We start from the raw sequence: 24,706 nt of genomic DNA on the forward strand, positions 1-24,706 counted from the left end.
TCAACAGATGAATGGATCAAGAAGATGTGGTATATATACACAATGGAATACTATGCAGCCATCAAAAGAAATGAAATCTTGCCATTTGCAACAACATGGATGGAACTAGAGCGTATCATGCTTAGCGAAATAAGTCAAGCAGAGAAAGACAACTCTCATATGATCTCCCTGATATGAGGAAGTGGTGATGCAACATGGAGGCTTAAGTGGGTAGAAGAAGAATAAATGAAACAAGATGGGATTGGGAGGGAGACAAACCATAAGTGACTCTTAATCTCACAAAACAAACTGAGGGTTGCCGGGGGGCGGGGGTTTGGGAGAAGGGGGTGGGATTATGGACATTGGGGAGGGTATGTGATTTGGTGAGTGCTGTGAAGTGTGTAAACCTGGTGATTCACAGACCTGTACCCCTGGGGATAAAAATATATGTTTATAAAAAATAAAAAATTAAAAAAAAAAAAAACAATGAGTGCTAAACATAATGCATAGCAGTTAGAAAGTACAAAATAAATATATTAAATTCATGTTTAACTCAACAGTACTACATAATTTATGTTTAGTAACATAAAATACATTATGTAAAATATCCCATTTGATCCCCACCTGACATAAAATAGCCTGAAAATATTACCATTTTTCAGATAAAATTTCTGAAACAACACTTAAGGATACATAATGTCACTGTTCTGTGGAACTTCATAAGTGCAAGCAGAAAATGGCTTTTTTTTAAACCCGTTTTATATATAAAATCTCAGGCATCTTTAATGACTTCTAGTTACTTTCAGTATAAAGTTGTCTGGTCACTTCAAGGATATTAGTCTCTTAATGCTCCTATAGCAAATGATTATAAGCTTAGGAGCTTAAAACAACATAAACTTACTATCTTTCAGTCTCGAGGTCAGATATCCAAGATGAGTCTCACAAAAATGTTCATCCAAGTACTTCCACAGTAACACAAATGAAAACAATCTAAATATCTGTCATTAAATAGCTATGTAAATTATGAGATGCTCACGTAATCAAATATTATATTACAAAGAAAAAATCTACAACTCTGCAAATCAATATGGTGACTTTCACACATACACAAAATGTAACACAGAGGCGACCAGACATAAAAAAATACATACTGTGTGATTTTAATTATGTAATGTTCTGAAAAAGCAAACTATGTGCAATAATGACAGTCGAAGTCATAAGGATAGTGACTCTTGGGAGTGTGGAAAGACTGGAAGGGGATACAAGGTTGCTTCTGTATTTCTGTTAATGTTGATTTTTCTTCATCTATGTGCTAGTAAAATTGATCTGCAAACCCTATGATTTGTGGGTATTTCTATTTATAGTTCTATTTAAATCTAAAATGTATAGCTCATTTTAGTCACTACATAGTTTGTAGTCTCAACTTCAGCTACTTTCCTCTCTGGATTTTTTTTTCTCTGTCTTCTTCTTACCATTCTCTTTCTGTCACCAGAGGACTCCCTCCATCCAGCACTTGTTTCTATAATCTAATTATGAAGTAGAAGGCGTTTCAATAGAATTACGAATTTGCATGCATTTTTTTTTTTTTATGTAGAGACAGTTTAAATACCATCTTGAGTATCATTAGATGAATGTTTAAACATGATGTTCCAATCTATGCGAATACCAAGTATTAAGGTTTAGAGGCAAAAGAAAGTGCAAAGATTTTTGAAAATTCTTGAAAGTTCACTGTCATTGGAATACAGATATCAAAGGTAAAAAAAGAAGTGGTAAGAGCATATTTTCATAGTATCATCAGGAAAAAAAATCATACTGGAGATGAAACACATACTAAGCCATTTCTGGGTATTCTAAGATTTAAAAAGTGCTATGAAATACCAAAAAGAACTAAAAATTCCAATTTTCATCTGTTGCTAATTATTTGTATTTACATACATTTTAATACATCTTCATGTGTTTCTCCTACTATCTTAGTTTCAGTTTCTCTTTTATTTTGTTAATGAGATATGAGTGAAAATGTCATTTCTCAGTGGAAGTTGTGAGAGCCATTGCTTTGTCACAGTTTCTCTTCTGGATAGTGACTGCTGAGTCAGTCTGGCTGTCAGAATAAGGGTAACAATTTGGTTGCAGAGTCCCCAGCAGACTTGAACAAGTCCTAACACTGCCAAAGCATTTTAGCACTTGCAAGATGCCTATTGAACATATATATAAAGACAGGCATTCACAATCCGTATACCACTTGGACAAATACGTGCTTTTCTTTTATGAGTTAGGTCCCTGGGATTTAGTAAACCCAGCCATAAGCAATGGGATTAGCATGACCAAAATTCATTGTAGAGCAAAGGGAGAGCTGCTTCAAATGAGCAAAGGCTCTGGGTGCCTGGGTGGCTCAGTGGATTAAAGCCTCGCCTTCTGCGCAAGTCATGATCCCAGGGTCCTGGGATTGAGTCCCGCGTTGGGCTCTCTGCTCAGGGAGAAGCCTGCTTCCTCTTCTCTCTACCTACCTGTGATCTCTGTCTGTCAAATGAATAAATAAAATCTTAAAACACACACACACACACACACACACACACACACAAGCAAAGCCTCATTACATATAGTTGTCAGACATTAGCAGCTGTAATATTTTTTAAACTTTTTTTTTTTTAGATTTTATTTATTTATTTGACAGAGAGAAATCACAAGTAGATGGAGAGGCAGGCAGAGAGAGAGGGAAGCAGGCTCCCCGCTGAGCAGAGAGCCCGATGCGGGACTCAATCCCAGGACCCTGAGATCATGACCCCAGCCGAAGGCAGCGGCTTAACCCACTGAGCCACCCAGGAGCCCCTAAATTTTTTTAAATCATAGTTTCTCCCCCTTCCTCATATCCCACCTCTAAGCTAGTATTGTAAACCATAAATTTACATAGCAAAAGTTGACTAAACTCCAAATTTAGTACAGAGCAATATTATGTGAGGTTTGTCTTTGTCTTTTCTTTTGGTTGTCAGAATATTCTTGGATCAGTGCTGATCCAGAATCCCTCACTTCTTTCCCTGCCCCTCAAATTCAGTCTCTGTCTCAGGATAAACTGATCCAGGTAAATTTAGAGTGGAAATGAGCAAATAATTCTTGGTGCTTGTAGATAATTTGAATCTACAAGCTTTACCATCTTTCCAAAATAAAACTGGTGCTGGTTGTGACAATCTCTGTATGAGGGTTCTCCATAGAAACAGAACCTGTAGGATAAATAGAGATATACATGAGGAGATTTATTATAAGAATTGGCTCACATAGTTACAGAGGCAAAAAAATCACACAATCTGCTACCTGAAAGCTAGAGAACCAGGGAAGCTGGAGATATAATTCAGTCCAAGCCCAAAAGCCTGATAATCAAGGGCCCCATGGTGTAAGCCCCAGATTCTTAAGACCTGAGAACTGGGAGTTCTGATATTCAGGGTTAAGAGAAAATGAAATCCAAGTTTAGAAAGGGAGAAAAAAGGAATTTTCTCTTCTGCTATCTTTTTGTTCTTCTCAGGTCTTCCATAGATTAGATAATGCTTCCTCACACTGTTGAGGGCAGATTTTACTGTCTGCTACTTCAAAGGTCAGCCTCTTCTGGAAACTCTCACAGACATACCTAGAAGTCATGTTTCATCGGTTCTCTGATAGGCTCTGGAAGTAGTTTGTTATCTATAAATATAGGAGGAGTTGTTTAAAAAACAAAACAAAACAAAAACAAACAAACAAACCAAAAAAATCCAATGAGAAGGATATGAAATTTGATCCTGGAGAAAAAATTGCAACATGATACAACTTCACATATCAGAGTGTTAAAAAGTTAAGAAAGAACCCTCAGCTACCTGCCTTAGCCCATTCAGGCTGCTTTAACAAAATCCATAGACTAGGTGGCTTATAAACAACAGAAATTTATTTCTCAGTTCTTGAGACTGAGAAGCACAAGATCCAAACACTGGTAGATTTAGTATCTGGTGAGAGCCTATTTCCTGACTGATAGAAGGCACCTTTGTGCTGTGTCCTCATATGACCAAGGAATGAGGGCTTTCTCTTGGGCTCCTTTATAAAGGCACTAATCTCACTAGTGAAGGCTCTACTCTCATGACCTAATCATTTCTCAAAGGCCCCCACCTTCAAATATGATCACCCTATACATTGGAGTTTCAGCATATGAATTTGGAGGAGACACAAATGTTCAGATCTTAGAAGCTACCAATGAAGAACATAAATCAGAATGAGACAACTTTGAGAAGATAATGTTAGATGTCTTACATACAGTGACACTGGAGAAAAACAATGAAAGACTGAACTTTAAATCTGTGATAGAGAAGGGATGGAATGTCACACTTGTGAAGGAGTGTTGAGAAAATATGCTTATCTCTTAGGATGCTGACTGAGAGGAAAGGCCCAGAAGAGCCTCATATTTCTTACTTCATTAATTCAAAGAAGGGTGGAACCATCTTCCCTGATGGAGAAGAGCAACAAATGACACAGTGAAAGAGAGGAGAGTGATGTCTCCCAATTTAAGCATATTAAACTCCTTCTTTTCATTTTCTTCCATTCACTAAATTTGCAAAATGAGCCTGTTACTTTTTAATTGGAAAAAAAAAGTCTCATATTTCAGTTTATTTTAAGATATCTAAATTGGGAACATATGATTTTTAAAATGGGGGAAAAAAGAACTATTTTAAAGCTGGAAAAGACTTTGACATTAAAATGAAGACTAACATTACATGGCATTTCCATGTCCAGAAGTCCAGTCTAGAAATCGAACTTTAGGAATCAGGCTGCAGGTGGTGAGTGAAGCTAGGTGAGCATGCTATCACTCACTCATTCTCTTCTCTTCGTTTATTCATTCATGCCATGAACATATTATACCATTCATTGCATCATACGTTTCAAGTCCTATGATGGATACCAGAGAAGGCACTGTGGAGAAAAAGAGAGAACATAGAATAAGAAACAAAAGTAGATAAGTGTGTTACCTGAAGGTGAACTGGCCTTTGAATACCAAAGAGAAAAAAAAAAAAAAAAAACCTGAAGTAGATACAAAGGAGAGGCTAAAGGTGCAAGCATAAAATCTAGGAGGGAATTATAACCCATAAGCCAAGAAAAAAATCAAGAAAAGGAAGGATACTATTATCTGACTTTGTATTGCTTAAAATAAAAACTAATTTCTTCTTCATTCTCTAAATCAGTGGTGTTTACATTTGTATTAGATATGGAAAAATTTCCCTAATAATTACTTAAATCGGAACCTAAGGAAAGACAGGTCAGTGAACCCTTTCCACAGTGGAGCCCTGGTCACTTCCTTATCTCATATTTCCTCAGGCAATCTGAAGGGGGATTGAAGAATGGCTAGAGAGGACACTACTTGAACATGATGTCTTAGATAATGCAAATTAATATCCAATGTGTTATTAAGAAAATGGTAAGATTTAAAAAGACAGGAAATTACCAGGTACTGGCATGGAACAACTGACTCTAATACAATGCAGGTGCTGGTGTAAATCGGTGTTAACTATGTTAGGAGAACTGACAGTATCTACTGAAGCTACATCCATCCATAACATGAACAGCAAATCCTCTTTATGTATGAACTTATGAGAAATTTGTTAATATGCTCATCCAGGATGTGTACTAGAATGATTTTAGTGGTATCCTTTGCAGTATCTCAAACTGGGAATAATACAAATGTCAAAAAATAGATGAGAAACATAAGTTTGGGTGTGTTCATTGCAAGGGAACACTATACAACACTGAGACTGAAAAATATGGATCTGAATGCAATGATATATCTCATCTCATAAATTGTGTGTTGAAGTAATGACTCCAGGTACAAAAGAATATATAGTGCATGATTCTATTTACATAACATATTCGGGCAAATAATAGACAGTGATAAATGACATTTAATGTCTTGAGGAATTAATGAATGGAAAGGGACATGAAGAGGACTCCTGGGGGGCTGGTAACTCTTCATACACATGCTGATGATCTGAGTGTCTTCAGTTGAGGATAATTAATGTAATTATATATTTATAATAGGTGTACTTTTTTGTATGGTTATTTGACATCAGTAAAAAGTTTTAAAAATTAAAAATTAAATTTTTTAATTAAATTAAATTTAAATTAAAAATTAGGCATGAACATATTTTTTGACACTAACCCTAGATTACGTGTTTACTGAAACAGAAGATACATCATTTTGTATTCCATGTCTATCTCCAAACTGTCAGTGGGAACTCTTAAACTTAGTTCTCAGTGAATGTTTATTTAGTACATTTTATTATTGCATATGAATGGGGTCTTGAAAATAACGAATGTTTGCTGCTTTTTAAGCAAATAATTATAAATTATTGTGATAAACTTAGAAAATAAATACTTATAATGTAATTGCCATTTTCTGCTTGGAAAAAGAATACTGGCCATCATCTCTTTTGGTCACTCTTTTGATTTAAATTCTCAACAAATGCCTCTTAAGTATTGCAAATGGATGAAATTGGAGACTACAAATTCTTGCTTTGCACATGCATCTGCACATGCACATTTCTTCTTCTTCTTTTTTTTTTTTTAAATATGGAATGCTGCTGAAGCGAGCACTGGTATTTCTTCTTCTAAGAGAGATTTCCATTCTTGTCAAAAGAGGATGTAATGTAAAATAACCTTGAAATAAGTTCATCTGCCTCTAAAATTGCTTCTCATCTGTGAATTAATACAAATGAAATTGCATGTTTATCATTTCAGGGAGGTAGCATGAGCTATCTTGATTCCAGTGACTTAGAAACATACTGCAACAACATTTTGAAAATATTTGTTTTGTCATGGTAATGTTGCAGAATGATATATTTTTTTTTAAAGATTTTATTTATTTTGACAGAGAGAGAGAGAAATCACAAGTAGGGAGAGAGGCAGGCAGAGATAGAGAGAGAGGAGGAAACAGGCTCTCCTCGGAGCAGAGAGCCTGATGTGGGGCTCGATCCCAGGATCCTGGGATCATGACCTGAGCCGAAGGCAGAGGCTTTAACCCACTGAGCCACCCAGGCACCCCACAGAATGATATTTTCAACCTAAGCAGCTTCCCCATGTTTAGGCCTTTGTATGGGATCCATAATTATGCTTCGATTATTTTATTCCTATAGCCTTTAAGTAGCATATTAAAAATGTCATTATTATTAAATAAAATCAGCAAAAATTCTTTATATTTCATATCTTGAAGGGATTTTGAAAGAAAACAGTAACTTCACTGTCAGCTCTAAGTTTATAACATTTCCTCGTTATGTTCGCACTTCCTGTCCTTTCTCTGTTTATTATTCCTCAGCATTTATCACAATTTATGATTCTCTATATTTTGTTTATCTTATTTCTTATCTCCTTTATCATATAGACATCAGATCATGTAAAGCAATGATTGTTATCTATTTTGTTCTCTGCTTTATACCTGGCATTTTGGAAAAATACATGATACATAATAAGTGCTCAACAAATACTTTTGAATGAATAGATGGACTGCATGTAATTTAAGTGTTTCAATATTAAATGTTAGAGTAGGCTGAATTCTCAGAAGATGCTATAGCTTTCAGCAGACTCTGGTTTTTGCTGATCTTCTGAAAGAATATGGAAAAGACGTTATGTTTTACTCTGAAGCTGTCCTTAGGTGGATATGAAGGCAACATAACTCCTTAGATAACTCAGCTTTTTAATTCATATGTTCATGGTAGAATTAAGAATAACCCTAGCAGGAGGAGGGACCAGAGCTCTTCCAGGCCTCTAGCCAGAGCTCTTGGATTTACTTTTGCTGATTATTAGAGAAAATCCTTTTTGTTAACTGCTTTGAAATCCTCCAAGTAATTGCTGTGTCTTCAAGGACATACAACTGTCTGTTGATCAGCTCATCTTCTTCTGACTTGTCCTAGACCCATGCACAAGATTTACTTTATAAAAGATGCTCCATAATATTTCTAGAATCAGTAAACATGCTATCTCTGACTAAGTTTTAGAATAGAAGTGAGGTTTGGTGGGGTGAAGTCCGGAGCCCACGACCAAGAAAGAATTCTTGAGACATCTTTTGGTGCAAAATGGTGGTTTATTAAAACCCTGGGACAGGACCAGTGGGCTGAAAGAGCTGCTGCCCCGGGGTTGTGAGGGATGGCAGGTTGTGTAGGAAGGGCCTGGGGGAGGTAAGGAAAAAGGGAGGTTTCAAAAGAACTTTCATATGCTAAAGAGGACCTACAAGATACCAGAGCCCTTGAGGCCTTGACAGCTGTCAAGGTTTTTCCCTCCAGCAAGGTGTTAACATTAAGATAGTTGGGAGAGTCCTAAAGAATGTCACATATGTCCCTCCCAGGAGTGGGGTGGGGGAAAGGTACAAGGTGTCAGCTTTTGCTTTGTCCTCAGCCAGCCTTTTGTTCCCTCATCATGTCTGCCTTAGAAAAGGTTTAAATGTTCCATGTAACCATTGTTAAGCTCTTGTTCCATGATTGAATGTCCAGGAATATCCAGGCTTGAGGGGTACACAATGCATACTAGAGGTTTTGTCATTGTTATGAATATACAGATCTGCTAAAGCTGTGGAAAAGCCGTGGGAAGGAAGAAACTTGATGGGAAGAATAGATTTTTATTGAGATTTGGTATGCTTGTATTTTGAAACCTAGCTCTAAAATATGTTTTCTAAATATGTATTAATATATATTTTATTCTAGGAACTTGGATTTTATCTTCTTTATATACAGTATAAACAAAGATTATTGACTTAGGTGGTTTATTTGCTATCAAGGAAAAACAAACAATAATCAATAAATCTAACAAGTATGAGTTTTAATAAAAAGTAATAAGTGATTTGATAATAGAAAAGACAAGGTAAGTGTAGTGAGTTGAATAGTAGCCCCAAAATGTTATATCCCAATCCAAATCCAGGAACCTGTGACCATGACTTTCTTTGCAGAAAGAGTCTTTTAGATATAATTAAGTTAAGGATCTCAGGATAAAATCATCCTGGATTTAGGATGGCCCTAACAATAACAGGTATCCTTATATGAGAAATGCAGAGGGAGATTTGAGACTCAGAGATACAGAAAGAAGAAAACCTATGTGAAGATAGACACAGGGATTGGTGCTATGTGCTTATGGAGGGCAAGAAAAACAAGGCTGTAACCACCTCGAGTCTAGCCTTGACATAAGTACAGCCATCTTGGCAAAGCAAAAGCTGGCACCTTGCACCCCTTCTCCACCAGCTCCCCTCCCCTCAGCAGTATGTGTAACATTCCTCAGCCACCTCTAACTGCCCTAAAAGAAAAACAAATAGTTAACTTGCAGAGATCACAATCCTGCAAGACAAGAGTCTCCATTGGTTTACCAATGCCTTAGAGATTTACAACAAAGAAGCTATCTAACAATAGCCCAATTTCCGGAGACAAATAACTCAGTTCCTTAAGCCCTAATGTCGCCCTTCCCACGATAAAACTGAAGGAGGCTGAGGCAGAAGGAAATGTAAATAAAGTTAAATTTCTAAACCAAAATCTCACTAACAAGGACACTTGATGGGAGAAATGTGAAACTTTATCTCTAAACCTCCAAGATAGTGTCAGCAATCATTCCCAAGCATATGACCCACTGATATACATCTAGAGGATCTCACTAGAAGATTTTTATTATTGGTAATGAATAACCTTTCCCCAGACAACAGCTAGCCCCTCAAGGTTCTGGAGACCTCGCTTCCAAAATTCCATAGAGACTTACATCATCCATAACCCCCTTTGTCTTCACACACCGCTGAGTCTACCCCTACTCTGCTTTTAAAAACCCTGACTGTAATCTGGCTTGGGGTCCAAGTCCCTACTATGCTGTGTCGGGTATACTTGGGCCCAAGCTTAAGCTTGTCAAATAAACCCTCGTGTGATCGCGGTGCTTGGCTCCTTGGTGGTCTCTCAGATGCAAAAGCTCAGGCACAACATGCTATGCACAAGCCAGTGCCTCTCTGGAGTCCCTATAAAGGAAGAGCCAGAGAAGGGTATTTCCTGAAACCTCCAGAAGGACCATACCCCACATACACTTTATTATTTTTATTATTATTATTATTTTTAAGACTTATAGCCTTCACTCCTCTGACTATTTAAATTTCTGGGGTTTGGGGGGTTGTTTTGTTTTGTTTTGTTTAAAGATTTTATTTACCTGACAGAGATCAGAAATAGGCAGAGAGGCAGGGAGAGAGAGAGAGGAAGAAACAGGATCCCTGATGAGCAGAGAGCCCTGATGAAGTTCTAGAATATAAGTGAGGTTCAGTGGGGTGAGGTCCGGAGCCAATGACCAGGAAAGAATTCTTGAGACATCTTTGGTGCAAAATGGTGGTTTATTAAAGCACGGGGACAGGACCTGTGGGCAGAAGAGCTGCTGGCCTGGGGTTGTAAGGGGTGACAGGTTATGTACCATGGGGCTGGGGGAAGGTAAGGGAAAAGGAGGTTTCAACAGTACTTTCATATGCTAAGGAGGACCTACAAGATATGGGATACCAGAGGCCTTGCCATTGCCAAGGTCATTTTGCCCTTTAGCAAGATATCAATATTAAGATGGGTGGGAGATTCCTAAAGAAAGTCACATATGTCCCACCCAAGAGTAGGGGTTGGGGAGGTTGCAAGGTGTCAGCCTTTTGCTTTGTCCTCAGCCAGCCTTCTGTTCTTTCCTCAGCCCTATGTGGGGCTAGCTCCTAGGACCCTGGGATCATACCCCAGCCGAAGGCAGAGGCTTTAACCCATGGAGCCACCCAGGCGCTCCAGTTTCTGTTGTTTTTAAGCCACCACATCTGGGGTAATTTGTTATGGCAGCTCTCAGAATAAATACACTGATTAAAGGGAATACTGGTTTGCCAGAATTGGGAAGTGCTAGTGGCCACATTGAGGAGGGGATATCCAGGCATGACTTAGTAGTAACTCACAAGATTAATTAAAAACCAACTTTTTAAGCACAACCTGGGTATAAATTTAAATTTTGGAGACGACTATAGAATCGGTTATCTCTTTGGAATCAATTTAACATACATAGCATGGGCAGGGCAAGCATGAGGGGAATAATGAAGAGCCTTTTAGCATTGGCAAAATCTGTACAAACTCTCAAAGACAAACATACAGTTGGCATGTTACGGGGATTAAGATAACGTACTTGAGATTCCAACGGGCCTGACTTTGAGTCAGAGTCCCTCGTTTACTCTCTATGTGATTTCAGGCATGCTACCCTGGCCCTCAGATTTCTCACCTGTAATCCAGGAGTCATAAGGTCCTTGTGGAGATGACATGTGTTAAAATACAATTTAAAACAACATGTAACAAACTCCAAATGTTAACTGTTTTTTACAGGGAAGAGAAATTTCTCAAAGAGTTGTAGCAATTACTGCTTCACTCTCTCTCTCTCTATCTTTCTCTCTCTTGCGCTCCCCCCCTTTGCCTCTCCCCATTGCTCCTTTTCTCTCTCTCTCTCTCTCCCTCTCAAATAAATAAATAACATCTGCTTTTAAAAAAGCTGTAGCAACTGGTAATTATCTGAGTAATCACCTAAAGGAATTAGATCCTTTTGGGGACATGGTCAGAGAAAGGAGAGCTATTTTATACACATGACTCTTTGGACATAGATCTGGATATTCGTCTTATTAGGGGGGAAAAAAATGTGCCCTGAGGTAGAAGGAAAATTTTCATTTTAGGATAAATCAGCATTATTCTGATGATATTTAATAAGGCAGACAATAGAGATTCAATTTTGTTTATTAATTGAGCCTGGCACCTCCTTTAGCTGCAGTTTCTTCCACTGTGTCAGGGATAATATTAATACCTCATAAGAAAAGGTGGAGAATGGAGTGAAGTGGTAAGGCAAAGTCTCCCACAGGCTAGTTGTAAATTAGGTATTTCCGAAACTAGATTATGTCTCCTAATACTGGTGTATTAATTTCTGTGGACTGCACAGGATGCTGAGGGAGAATGAAGAGGGAGTGATTAACACATCTTTGGTAATTGTTCTATGCCAGGCTGTTCTGATCTGCTTATCTACACTGCCTGCTGCTTTCTCCTGCCAGCTCTCATCAGTGTCCCATCAGGGCACAGCTCTGTGGAACAACCTGCTGCTGACTAGGCTTCTGAGCTACAAGTTCTGTCTGTCTGCTACTCTTCAAGAATGACAAGGCTTCCTTGGAACTCTGTTAGAGGCCACAGGAGGGGCTAAATGGTGACACAGCCCACCCATCCTTTGTAGTTGCTTCATGATTCTTTAATGCAGTCTTTATGTCCCTCTTTTCCTACCCTGTGGAAATATATTGCATTCTAAGCAACTCTCTACCAACGTGAACTATCAGAATTACCTTTGACAGATTCTTAATCTTTTTGAAGTAAAGATCTCAGTGTTCCCATTCATTTCAGTTGACATTGTTTCTGTCCTTAGGTGGAGATTTTAAATAGGCTTCTCAAGTGTTTGCATATGAGGTAGAGAAAAATGGGATAATTTTCTGGTCTATCCCATTGTTCGTCTGCCAGTCTTTGTCAAATCACTTGCAAATGTAAAGGAGGAAATTATTCTCACTCTGAGGAAAATAGGCTTCATTGTCAAATTAATTATCCAGATACAAAGTTTTTACTTACAAATGATTTCTAGAGGCAATTAATTAATTATGCTCACTTTATTTTACAATGTGTTTAGAGAGAAAAAGATTTGAAAACAATGACCAAGACCATATTCTTTTTCTTGAACAGAGGTCACATGTCAGGAGTGTTGTTAGATTTCCCTGTGGCAAGATATTGATTATGATTTATTTATATAAATAAATTGCCACTAATTATATAAAGGTAATCGATTTAAATATTCAGATATATAATTCTATACACCATTATCATCATGCTGTTGTCTTATTGCCTATTATTTATTATGCGAAGTCAGATACAATCAAGATGAAGAATATAGTACAATTAGGACTTTTGTTCACCAAAGAACTTTCATGGTAATAATCATCACATGCTACAAAATAAAATTACAGTGAAAATAATTCCTAATATCTTTGTAAGAAACATATAGTTAATGAAGTAACATATATAAATAAATATACATTCATAGCCCTGATCCATATATGTGTGTATATACATGCATATTATATATATGTGAATTATTTTAGAGCTATCACCTTCAAAAAAATGTCATGGGGGCTTCCTGTTAGGTACCACAGTGACTCACTAAGCAGTGTCATAAAAAAGGGATTCAATGAACTTTGAATTCAGATAGTTCTAAACTATCTCCCCCAATTAGTTGCTCTTTGACTTGGAATAAGACATTTACCTTCATTTAGCCACATTATCTTACAAGAAATTATGATTAATATGTACCTTTGGGATTACTCATGGGATTAAATATGATAATTAAATGCAAAATATGTACAGAGCCTACTCCATACATGCTTGATGAATAAGTTAACCCTTGTTTAACTAATTACTAAAACCTTGCCCATTATAAAATGGTGTATTTTTTTCAACGAGCATATATATATTCACAACTTTAACAGTTATACAGTATTTTATAGTATACATTGTCATTTATTCCTATTATAAGAAAAAAGCCGATATGAGATATTTTTCTTTTTCTTTTTTAAAGGTTGGAGGAAGTGAGTTCATGGAAAGAATAGAAAGAGATCAGTTTCTTTTTCATTTTTTTTGGGGGGGGGTTGTTGTTTTGTTTTGTTTTTTTGAAAGAGTACATGAGCAGGGGCTGGGGCAGAGGGAGAGACAGAATCTCAAGCAAACTCCCCAATAAGCATGGAGGCTGATATGGGGCTTGATCTCAGGACCTCGAGATCATGACCTGAGCGGGAACTAAGAGTCTCACACCCAACCAACTCTGCCACCCAGGCACTCCTGAGATATTTTCAATATTTTAATTAAATATACTAATTGCTGTTCAAGTTATGACCCAGTACCTACATTATTTCCCAAGAGGGATACAACCACAAAAAAAAAAAAATCTCAGCATAATTACTAAAGCATTCTCAAATAATTTCTGATATAATGACAGTGCATGGGAGAAATTGATGTGCTTCTAAAAGTCCTGACTTACTCTAGGAAATTAACTGAAACAATGGTAAAAAATCTGACTAACAAACAACTAAAATGGTGGATTTCCTCTACTCAAACTGAATCTATTGCTTCTCTAAATTTGTATTCAGTGAGTCTCTTCTTTTCACCTTTGAAAACTCTAGACTAAACCATAGTTCAAGCTCTCCATCCATTCTTTTCCTCACAGGGTGAAGCTGTCCTTTCCCAGCATGACAATGTTGGACCATATGTTGCTCTGTTCCTCTTCTACTGTGAAGTTAAGCTCCTACTGTCTCATGGAAAATTGTATCACTAGGAGACCAAACATGCGGCATAACAATTTTCTATATTGAATGTATAGAAATAAAAATAAAAGTAGAATGACAGAGAAAAATAAAAATAGCATATTGTAGAATCATTTGGTACACTTTGTGTATGCAGGTTTCCATAGAAACAGTAATATATATGAAGGGTAGTTTTGTTAATGAAGTTATTATATACCTAAAATAGATTTTAGTGCTTTTTAATATAGTATATTAAACTATTAAAATATAGTTGTTGCAAGAAGTGGTATTGATTGCTTACCTTCAGTTATTTTTAGAGCAAGCATAATTTACTGAATTAAAGCAGAAATAGATTATTAATATATCCTGAATGTTAATGTTTGAGTAAAAGAAGAGATTTGTAAGAAAAGGGAGTAGATGGATGTTTTAGAAAATATTCTCAAAAAAGGCTTTAAACTAACAAAAATTTTATAGATTGATTTTTATGTTCAATTTTACTTGACGGTCTGTGAGTTTTCTTCTTTTTGAGTATACTGCTTTTGTTCATACAACTCTTATACTTATCAGACATAATTAAGTTAGTTTTTGGCTCACTATTATCCTGAGGACAAGATAGAGAAATAATGGGAAGGTTTAAAAGGACAACAGTGTGAGTACCTGAGGTAAATTTATTCAATGAATAAAATCATATTGCAGTGTTCCTTCAGGAAGTTTGTAACGGAAGCAAATGAGCAAGGAATGTGTCTTTGTCCAACTGTTCCTGAGTATCATCTATCAGAATGCTTTTGCTGTTGTTCAAAACTAATGTTGGGGCTAGATGGGCAGGATAGTGTTGAATGTGGCTGAAGGAAAAGTAATCTTTTACATTTAGCTAGATATTACCAGATATGTGTTTAAAACTCATCACTGATGCATTCAAAACACAAGGAAGACTTTGTATTTGATTTTATCTTGTTTTTTTTACTATATTTTTATTGATGATGACCTACCAATAGCTTATCATCTTTGGTTTGAAGAAAGTTTCACCTCTCAGTTGTGTGACCTCCAGTTTCTCCTGAGGAAACCTGCCAATGAGGAGCCATCATAGTCTTGTATTCACAAAGCCTAGTATCTCTCATGTCAAGTGAATATTCTACTCTGCTCCTTCCTTGATAATTCACAGGGGAAATAAAACCTGTCTGATTTCTCTGTTTTATATTTCTATCACTTCTTCCTCACATTCTTCACTTCTCTAGTATATGTAACCAGTTTTTCACTTCCTCTTACTTTTTAAAGGGTTTTCTCCTTTGTCCTGGCATCATTTATCCTGGGCACTGCGATTTTTCCTGAGAGCTCTGCCTTAATATGAAAGGGGCATTCACTCCACACTCTTAATGAAACTTGACATCATTGATCCAAACCATTGCTATCTCTCCATAGAGAGACAGAATACCCTCCTAACTAATTTTTGTGCTTGTTTGTGTCAGTTGTCCACACTCTGTGCAGAAGTTGGACTGCTCTTTTTGAACTGTCAGTCACATCAGGTTATTCCCCATGTTCAAATCCATCCCTTGGAACTTAGATCTGCTAACCAGTGAGGTTAGGGTATACAGTGTTCTCACAAACTGGACCTTTATTATCTCACAATCCTCATCTCATAATCCTCAACCCCATGCTCGCTATGATCCAGCCATATAGGAAAAGATTTTTCCCACTGTAGTGCCTTTGTTTGCAGATGGTTCCTCTGCAATTTTTAAACCTACATTATGTGACCCTGTATAACTTAAATGCAATACTTGTTTATTCATCTCTACTTCAAATTATTTTAAACTTTGTTGACATAAAAATATTTCTTTAACCATGATTTAAATGGAAATCTGATTAAGTGTAATGAGAACAGAAGTCCTTTTCAAGACCACATCCCTCCAATCACTGTCTTATCCATATTCCTATAGTCCCTCAGATGGTCTGAACTGGGCTTGTACAACTACTAGAAAAATGCCTTTTTAAACATCATGCCATAATGTATATTATATTATGTCATAATTTTATGACATTTTTATGATACATTCATATTATAAGCTAATATTTTGTGTTAAACTCTTCCTCCACTGTCAAGAAATGAGTTCATAGTACTAACATATCATTGAACTATGATTAAAATTAGCTTACTGTTGGGGCACCTGGGTGGCTCAGTAGGTTAAGTGATTGCCTTTAGCTCAGGTCATGATCCCAGGGTCCTGGGATCAAGCGTCTCATCAGGCTCCCTAATTGGCGAAGAGTCTGCTTCTCCCTCTCCCTCTGCCTGCTGCTCTGCCTGGTTGTGCTCTCTCTGTCTCTCTGTCAAATAAATAAAATCTTTAGAAAAAAAAGTTATCTTGCTGAAATTGAGAGAAGAATGGTTCTCAAGTGGCTGGAGTTTACTTTGAGCCATTAACTTTTTTTTTCAGTTCCTTTTCTTGGGGTGATACAAGCTGCATCGTTAGAAACTTTAAATACTAATTTTTGCTTTGTTCTCCTCAAACAGTATAAGCTCAGTCACTGAGAAATGTGTTTCTCTCTCTTGTACATATATGCTTATCTAGAATTATAGCAAAATGATCACACAAATTTGTTGAGTAGATCATTTTTTTATCCTACATAAAATAGTGTCTAACATTGAATGTGTTTTCTATTGGTCCAAACAATTGACTTGTTTTTGCAAAAATATCATCAATCCCACTACTGATGTTCAATTTTCATAAGCAACCTATAAGCAAACTTGAAAAATTAAAATTAAAGATAAGAATGGCAATATTTGAACATGCGTATTAAAAATAATAATTAGGGGGGCGGGTGGGTGGCTCAGTGGATTAAAGCCTCTGCCTTCAGCTCAGGTCATGATCCCAAGGTCCTGGGATGGAGCCCCACATCGGGCTCTCTGCTCAGCGGCGAGCCTGCACCTCCCCTCTCACTCTGCCTGCCTCTCTGCCTACTTGTGATCTCTGTCAAATAAATAAATAAAATCTTTAAAAATAATAATAATTATTATTATTATTAGGGGGTACCTGGGTGGTTCAATCCTTTGAGCCACCAGACTCTTGATTTCCTCTTAGGTCATGATTTCAGGGTTGTAAGATTGAGCCCCACGTCGGAATCCATGCTGGGCATGGAGCCTGCTTGGGATTTTCTCTCTCCCTATCCCTCTGTACTCCCCACACCCAAGCATGTGCGCTTTCTCTCTCTATCTCTCTCAAAAATAATAATAATGATAATAAGAATTATATTTTTTTAAAAGCTAAAAATGGAATAGAATCACAGTCCAGCTGATAAGGCTTTTAAGGGAAAAAGCATGAAATTACACTAAAGTTTCTATGAAGCTGGTAATTTCCTCATCATACATAATAGATGAATACAAAACTTTTATTTCTTTTCTATGGTGGCTTATGTAACAAGGTGAAATCCTTAAATATGTTTACAATTAGAGGCAGCAAAGTAGAAAATATCTAATTATATTATATATCTTATATTTAATTTTAATCATAATTCTATAATTGAAAATAGTATAACTACCATTTCTAGAATGGCATTTAATAAAATGCTAATTAACAGATTACTATTAGATGATGGAACTACAGATAAAATTTCTTCTTTATACTTTTTTCATTTTTTAATTAGATTTTTCTGTTAGATGGTATTATTTTGAAACCATAATAATTAATAAGATTATTTCAAAAATAAAGGTAATCTTAATTATATTTTGTTTTCCTCATATTTCATGTCAGGCCTCCAAAGAAAAATAATTTGAAAATAACTAAGCCCAAGATAACAACTTCCTTCTTTGTTTTTGCACCTGCTCAGTAGTAGGAATTCTTGTAATAGGGTAACCTGTAGTTATTCCCAATTCTGTACACGCATGTCACCACTTGCATCAAGTGGCAGAGTCTGAGTCAGACTTATGTTCAATAAAATGAAACAAAAGTGATGTTTTGGAATAGCTGAATTCAAGCTTTAAGAGAATTGTTAGCTTCTGTTCCTCTGCCTTGGAAGCTAGGCATCATGCAATGAGAAAACCCCTGCCAGGACTAAACTGTTAGAGGTCACATGGAGCAAGGTGGACATTCTAGTCTCAGCTGGGAATCTAGCTAAGTCAATCAAAGTGATCTCACATTACACAATGTGCAGCAGAAAATCAGCCAGCCTGCGCTCAGTCAGCTCACAGAATCATAAAAAATAGTCACTGCCAATATAAGTCACTAAGTTTAGGCATGATTTATTATGTAACCATAGATAATAGATACACTCACTAAATTATATGTTGTGTTCAAAATATTCAATTGACTTCCCTTCTCATAATAAACCTTGAAAGTTAGTAAAATAAGATAGTGTTGGGGAGGTCATCAAGACAGTGTGACCACAGGTTGACCCAGGAGCTAGACCCCATCATTGAAAATGCATTCTGCTTGCCTTCCCTGCTCCAAGGCTGCTCCAAGGACATGGCCTTAAGATAATGATGTGGTATTGCATCACTTGAGACCTTGAGACTAACCAGACAATATACATGCTGAACCCAGTTAAAGCCACAATATAAACTTTTAAGGTTAGGTAGATGAGCAGGAGACCTAATCATCTTGTGGCCACCCTAGCAAACCTCATATATAAGTTTTGTTGGTTATTGTATCTGCCACCTAGCAATCTCCTTCTTGTTTCCCCACCTACAGGGGCTGATTTCAAATTATACCTGGGAGGCTCCTAAAGAACTTGCAAACCAACAGATTTTGTTCTGCCTAGAGTTCTTTAGGTAATATGTTTCTTTTAAACCAAGGAATAATCTTCATGAACTCTTGAAAAACACTGACTTAACACACTTTCAATGTATTACAAAACGCACTAGAGCCAATAGTGGGGGTCTAACAGTAACTCGAATTCAAGAAATTTTAAATTCTCTAACTGCTGCAGACAATGCATATGCAGTAGAACAGCTTCTATGAACAGAGATTTTAATTCTTTCCTGGCCTATTAGTATTCTCCCAGATCGAAACCATTCTGGAGAATTGTGTTCTGCTTTTCAAAATGGCTCACTTCAGCAATGCCTTTGCAATATATCTCCAGGGCATGCTCTACTTGGGGAGGGTAGAGGGATGTTTTGATTTTGTAATGGCTTACAGTCATTTGAAGATATCATATAATTTTTTCATCACCTTTATACATAAAAAATTAGATTGACCTAAGTTTAGCTCTTCAGAGAATTGGCTTTTCAGATTTAACCTTGACCACTTACACATTCAAATGATTTTATCTTTTTCACTCCATGCAAAATGTTTTGCCCCTCGATTCTGAAGGCAGGTTTCACCTTTTCTCCCTGACAGTGTCATATGTCATTCAAGGAAAAAGTTTTCTAAAGCATCTGTTCTGCCATTTAAAGGCATAACATATCATAACATATTGTCAACATATTTCACCAGTATATTTTGAAATCCTTAATAACTAATTGTTGTAAATGTTATAATTATATTTATTTTGACTCTCAGCATGACCTTCAGATAGTTTTTATTTACATAATCAAAATTATAATGTATATGTAAGTGATTTTAATTGATTATTTTTATTATGTTAAGGTAGAAGTATTTTAATGTATAGTAACTTAAAGGTATAATTTGCTCCTGGCTTGCATTATATGTAAGAATAAGAAAACTCTACCAATCTAATGTTCTAAAAGCTAACAGTTTATTCTTATTCATTATCTGATTCACTTTTAAATAAAAACATGAAAAATAAACACATACCATACTCACCCTTTGATATTTTAGTGTACAATGTTCTTGCCTATATTTAAAGCTTTTTTATGCTACTTACTGATAAATTAAGAATTAATTTTTAAATATGTATTCTAATCCTAATGAAATTCATAATACCATAAACTTGTTAAGTACTAACTTAATTGTCACAATACATTATGAAGTAGCAATTATTATTATTTTGGAGATGAGAAAAATAAAAACCAGAAAGACTATGCATTAAAATATCTTTTATTAAAATAAAAGACTATGCATTAAAATATGTTTACATACCAAACAAATATGCATTTGTTTGGTATGTAAACATGTTGAAGGCATTTTGGTTTACTACAATGTTAAAATTATATTTAACACTTAACTCACTTTATAATTTTGAGCATTAATCTTTAAAACATTCTAAAAATAAAGCAATTGGCACAACTTTGATTGTGAACACAATTTTCTTCATACAAAATTGGCTTTTCATGTTTTGTTTTGTTTTTTTAAGATTTATTTATTTATTTGATGCACAGAGAGAGATAGTGAGAGACAGAGTACAAGCAGGGGGAGCAGCAGACAGGCAGAGGGAGATGGAGAAGCAGGCTCCCTGCTGAGCAAGGAGGCCCATGAGGACTCAATCCCAGGACCCTGGGATCATGAAGGCAGCCACTTAACCAACTGAGCCCCCCAGGCGTCCCGCATTTCATGGTTTTAATTTAAACTATTCTACATTGGTTTTTCCTTTAAGCATTTATTTAAAAATTTTAAATCACCATGAATATTGAAGTGTTAATTTTTAAAGTATTAAAACCCTATGCCTTGGTAACATTTTGTTCAATTCCATGAATTCTGGTCAAAGAAAATTATTTATCACCTTATTAAATGCATAATACGAATATCTTCATTTAAATATGTAATAGTATAGGTAATAATAAAAGTAATAATGACCAGGCACCTGGGTAGCTCAGCGGGTTAAAGCCTCTGTCTTCAGCTCAGGTCATGATCTCAGGGTCCTGGGATTAAGTCCCGCGTGGTGCTCTCTGCTCTCTGCTCAGCAGGGAGCCTGCTTCCTCCTCTCTCTCTCTCTCTCTCTCTGCCTACTTATAAAATAAATAAAATATTAAAAAAATAATAATGACCAACCTTTTAAAAGTTAGAAATAAAATTCTAACTTAAACATTATATAAATGCTAATACGAATGGTTGAGAAAAAATTTCACTTTGTATTCACCCATTTTTGCTCAAAATAATCTATAAAATCACTTTTACTGATAAACTTCATTAGATATAAAGAAAGAATAAAGACAAGGTTATGTTTTATGAATCTGAACTTTTTCCTTAAGCTGGCTAAGAGAAAGTGACCAAGTCACTTTAACTTTCTGAGTCATAGTTCCCCTGTCTTTAAATTATGAAGAAAATACTTTTGAACTATTATTAGTATTAAATATAATTATCCATGAATGCTTTTTATAGTTCTTTATTAAATGGGGCTATTTCATAAAAATATTTAAGAGAGTAAAAATTAGATTGTATAATCACTTTGAAAATCTTTTGACATTGTAATGCCATATCATAACAGATTTTAATGTTTTATTTTATTGTAAGAAAGGTAGCTGGTTATCCTTGTATACAATGAACATTTTACTAAAGTCTCAAAGAGGTAGATCTATGGAATTTATTTGCTATAGAAAATGGAATAAAAGATTAGCAAGAGTATTTGACAGTCTCGATAGGAAGAAGGAAATTGAGTTCCAAAAATGAATACTAGAAAAAGAGAGACAGACAGAAATGAAAAGAAAATTGAATCAGCAAAGTATAAAGTACAAAGAAATTTAAGTGGTTAAATAGAAAGGAAATTGGTGTTTTCATTAGAGAAGAGTAGAACCAGTAAAAGAGAAAATCAAATAATTGTTATAATGGTTTAACTTGAGTTACTCTCCCAGAGAAGAAAGCAAAACACAAAAAGAAGTAATTAAAATAGATTAGTAGATGTAAGACATATATGGATGATAAAAATCGTAAAATCTAAACCAAAAAAACAATATCCTTTTATAGTTGAAATTAAGATGTTGGAGCAGAGAAAATAATCCAGATCAAAATCTATTAAATAGTACCTGAGCTGGAAAACATCCTGAATTTGCACATTAAAAGAATTGACGTTTTCAGGTAAAAGTGATTAAATAAGCACCGCATTCCTTTAAATGAAGAGTTAAAAATACATGTAATTTATGTGGAAAAAAATAAGACCCTACACAGGGACAAAAATAATATCAGCACATTTTTTTTCTCTGACAATCTGAACACCAGAAAGTTAATGTTGCAGTAGCTAAAGAATTGTGAAATTAAAAAAAATATATATATCTGATTCCCAGCTACTCCGAGAGTACAGTTTTCATTTATGTATGAAGAATATTTCCAAAAACATAGATGTCAGAATTATTTAACATTCTGAGTTAAATGCAAACCACAGTTCAAAAGTCAAAATAAATTAAAAGCATTTGATATACAGCATCAATAAAAACCCAAGGTTCTGTGCACAAACTATATTTGAATATTAAAAAATGAAAATATAAGAAAGAATATGAAAAATTATAATGATAATAAGGATATACCACTGATAGAGATGAAGTTAAATAAATTATAAAAGATTCAGATGTGCAACTTTATGGCCACTTTAAGAATCTAGACAAATGGACAATCCACTTGAAAAAAAAATACTTTACTAAGTTTGTTTCAGCTAGGGAGAAGAAAATGTGAATAATTCAAAAACCATAAAAGAAATTAAAAATAATCAGCCTAGTTTTTTGTTTGTTTGTTTTTGTTTTTTAAGTCAAGAGGTCCAGAGTGTTTAAGGGCATATGGCAAATCTCTAAGTGACTCAGACTCAATGTTATATAAAAAAAAAAGTTTCAGAGGAAAGGCATAACAGAAACTTTAAAACTCATGAGGTTCATGAGGTTAAAATAACTCAGAACAAAACCAGACAAAGATTTATTTTGAGGATGTGCAACCCAGCATTGCTTTGTTTATAATGTTAAAAATAAAAGCTCCTTAAATCTCATCAATATAACTGTGGTTAAATAAAATATGGTATGTCCAAACTATGGAAAACTATGACAAGGTTTAACAGAATGATAGAGACCTATACATAATAACATGACACAACTCTCAGGCATATATTTAAGAGATAAAAGAAAGTCCAAGAACTGCACAGGCAAAATGACAGCATTTATGTAAGGAAGAATAATAGTAAGAACCTGTAATGTGTGTGTGTGTGTGTGTGTGTGTGTGTGTGTGTGTGTGTGTACACAGAGGACTGGAAGGAAGAAGATGAGTAGAAAGGGAATCAAGGAGGAACTTCATTTTTTGCTTTGAATTATTATGTATAGCTTGATGACAATATATGTGTTATCTGTACATAAGAGTTGCTGAAAATAAAAGCAAAAATACAAGTTCTACATAGAACTGTATTTATATCAACTTTTCTCAATTGCAATATCTTGGTTTATCTAATCATTTTGAAGTTTGTCACAATGTGTTGGTATATTAAAGAATAACAATTTTGAATAATCTATTTGTAAAAACAAAATGAGATTAGGGTCTGGATTTCCTCTGTTAGAATATTCCTCTTCCTCACATGGATTCAGTATTTGTTTTTGAACATGAAAGGAAGTGGTAGAATTGTAGCTAGTACTTTTAAATGTATGGAATTGGACGTGTAAATGGACTGTGTTTCTAATATCAAAATAGACTACAGAAAAAAACCCTAAAAAATATGAGTAGCTTATAATAAGATTTTTTCCTAACTCACACTGATGCCTTATGAGGTTTAGAGAAGTTTCTTTTCCATTGCAGTACCTGTGAAACATGGGCTGATGAAGAAAGTACCATCTTGAATATTGTCAGTCTTGTCTGAAAAGAGTAGCTTACAATGGCACTTAAATACTGTAGCCTGGAAATGACTGGTTTTCACAACTACTTGGACATAACTCCATTCACCCACTAAGAGACCAGGAAGTGCTATTTTATTATATGCCCAAAGGAAAATTAGGGATACTTGGCAAATAGCGATCATGACTGCCTGAATATTGTACTTGGATATTGTAATTGAAAGTTGATAACTGCTGATCTCTGTAATCCATAGATATTCAACAAAATATTTATTGTACATATTTATCGATTCAATATTCAATTTCATTATCATATTATGGAATTAGACATCACAGATGTGGAGATTGGCAGATTGTGTTTAAAATGTCATATTAATTTTGTGATCATGGCCATTTTAATTCAACACTATAAATTTAACTATTTCTTCTTTAAAGAGAGGTGACAGTAAAACAACCACTTTGTCCTATATGAATTTGATATGATTATCTTTATGAGGTGCTTGTCTGAAGTTGAGCCTTCACTATTAGTGCTAACAGTGACAATGGCATTTTTATGAGCACAAGTTTTATGACAATCTAATGGTCATATATATTTTATATTTATAACATTCTTCCAATATTTTAATTCAGTACTTATCATCATATGAGGTTTAACACAGATTAGATTATCCACTTTTTATATATAAGACCACTGAATCTCTGACAAATGTGCTCCAGGTCACTTACAGTGACTTCTTCAATGTCTCAAGTCAAGGAAATTGAAGAGCCTG

Source organism: Mustela nigripes, chromosome 15, assembly GCF_022355385.1.
Source record: "Mustela nigripes isolate SB6536 chromosome 15, MUSNIG.SB6536, whole genome shotgun sequence".
Lineage (NCBI taxonomy): Eukaryota > Metazoa > Chordata > Mammalia > Carnivora > Mustelidae > Mustela > Mustela nigripes.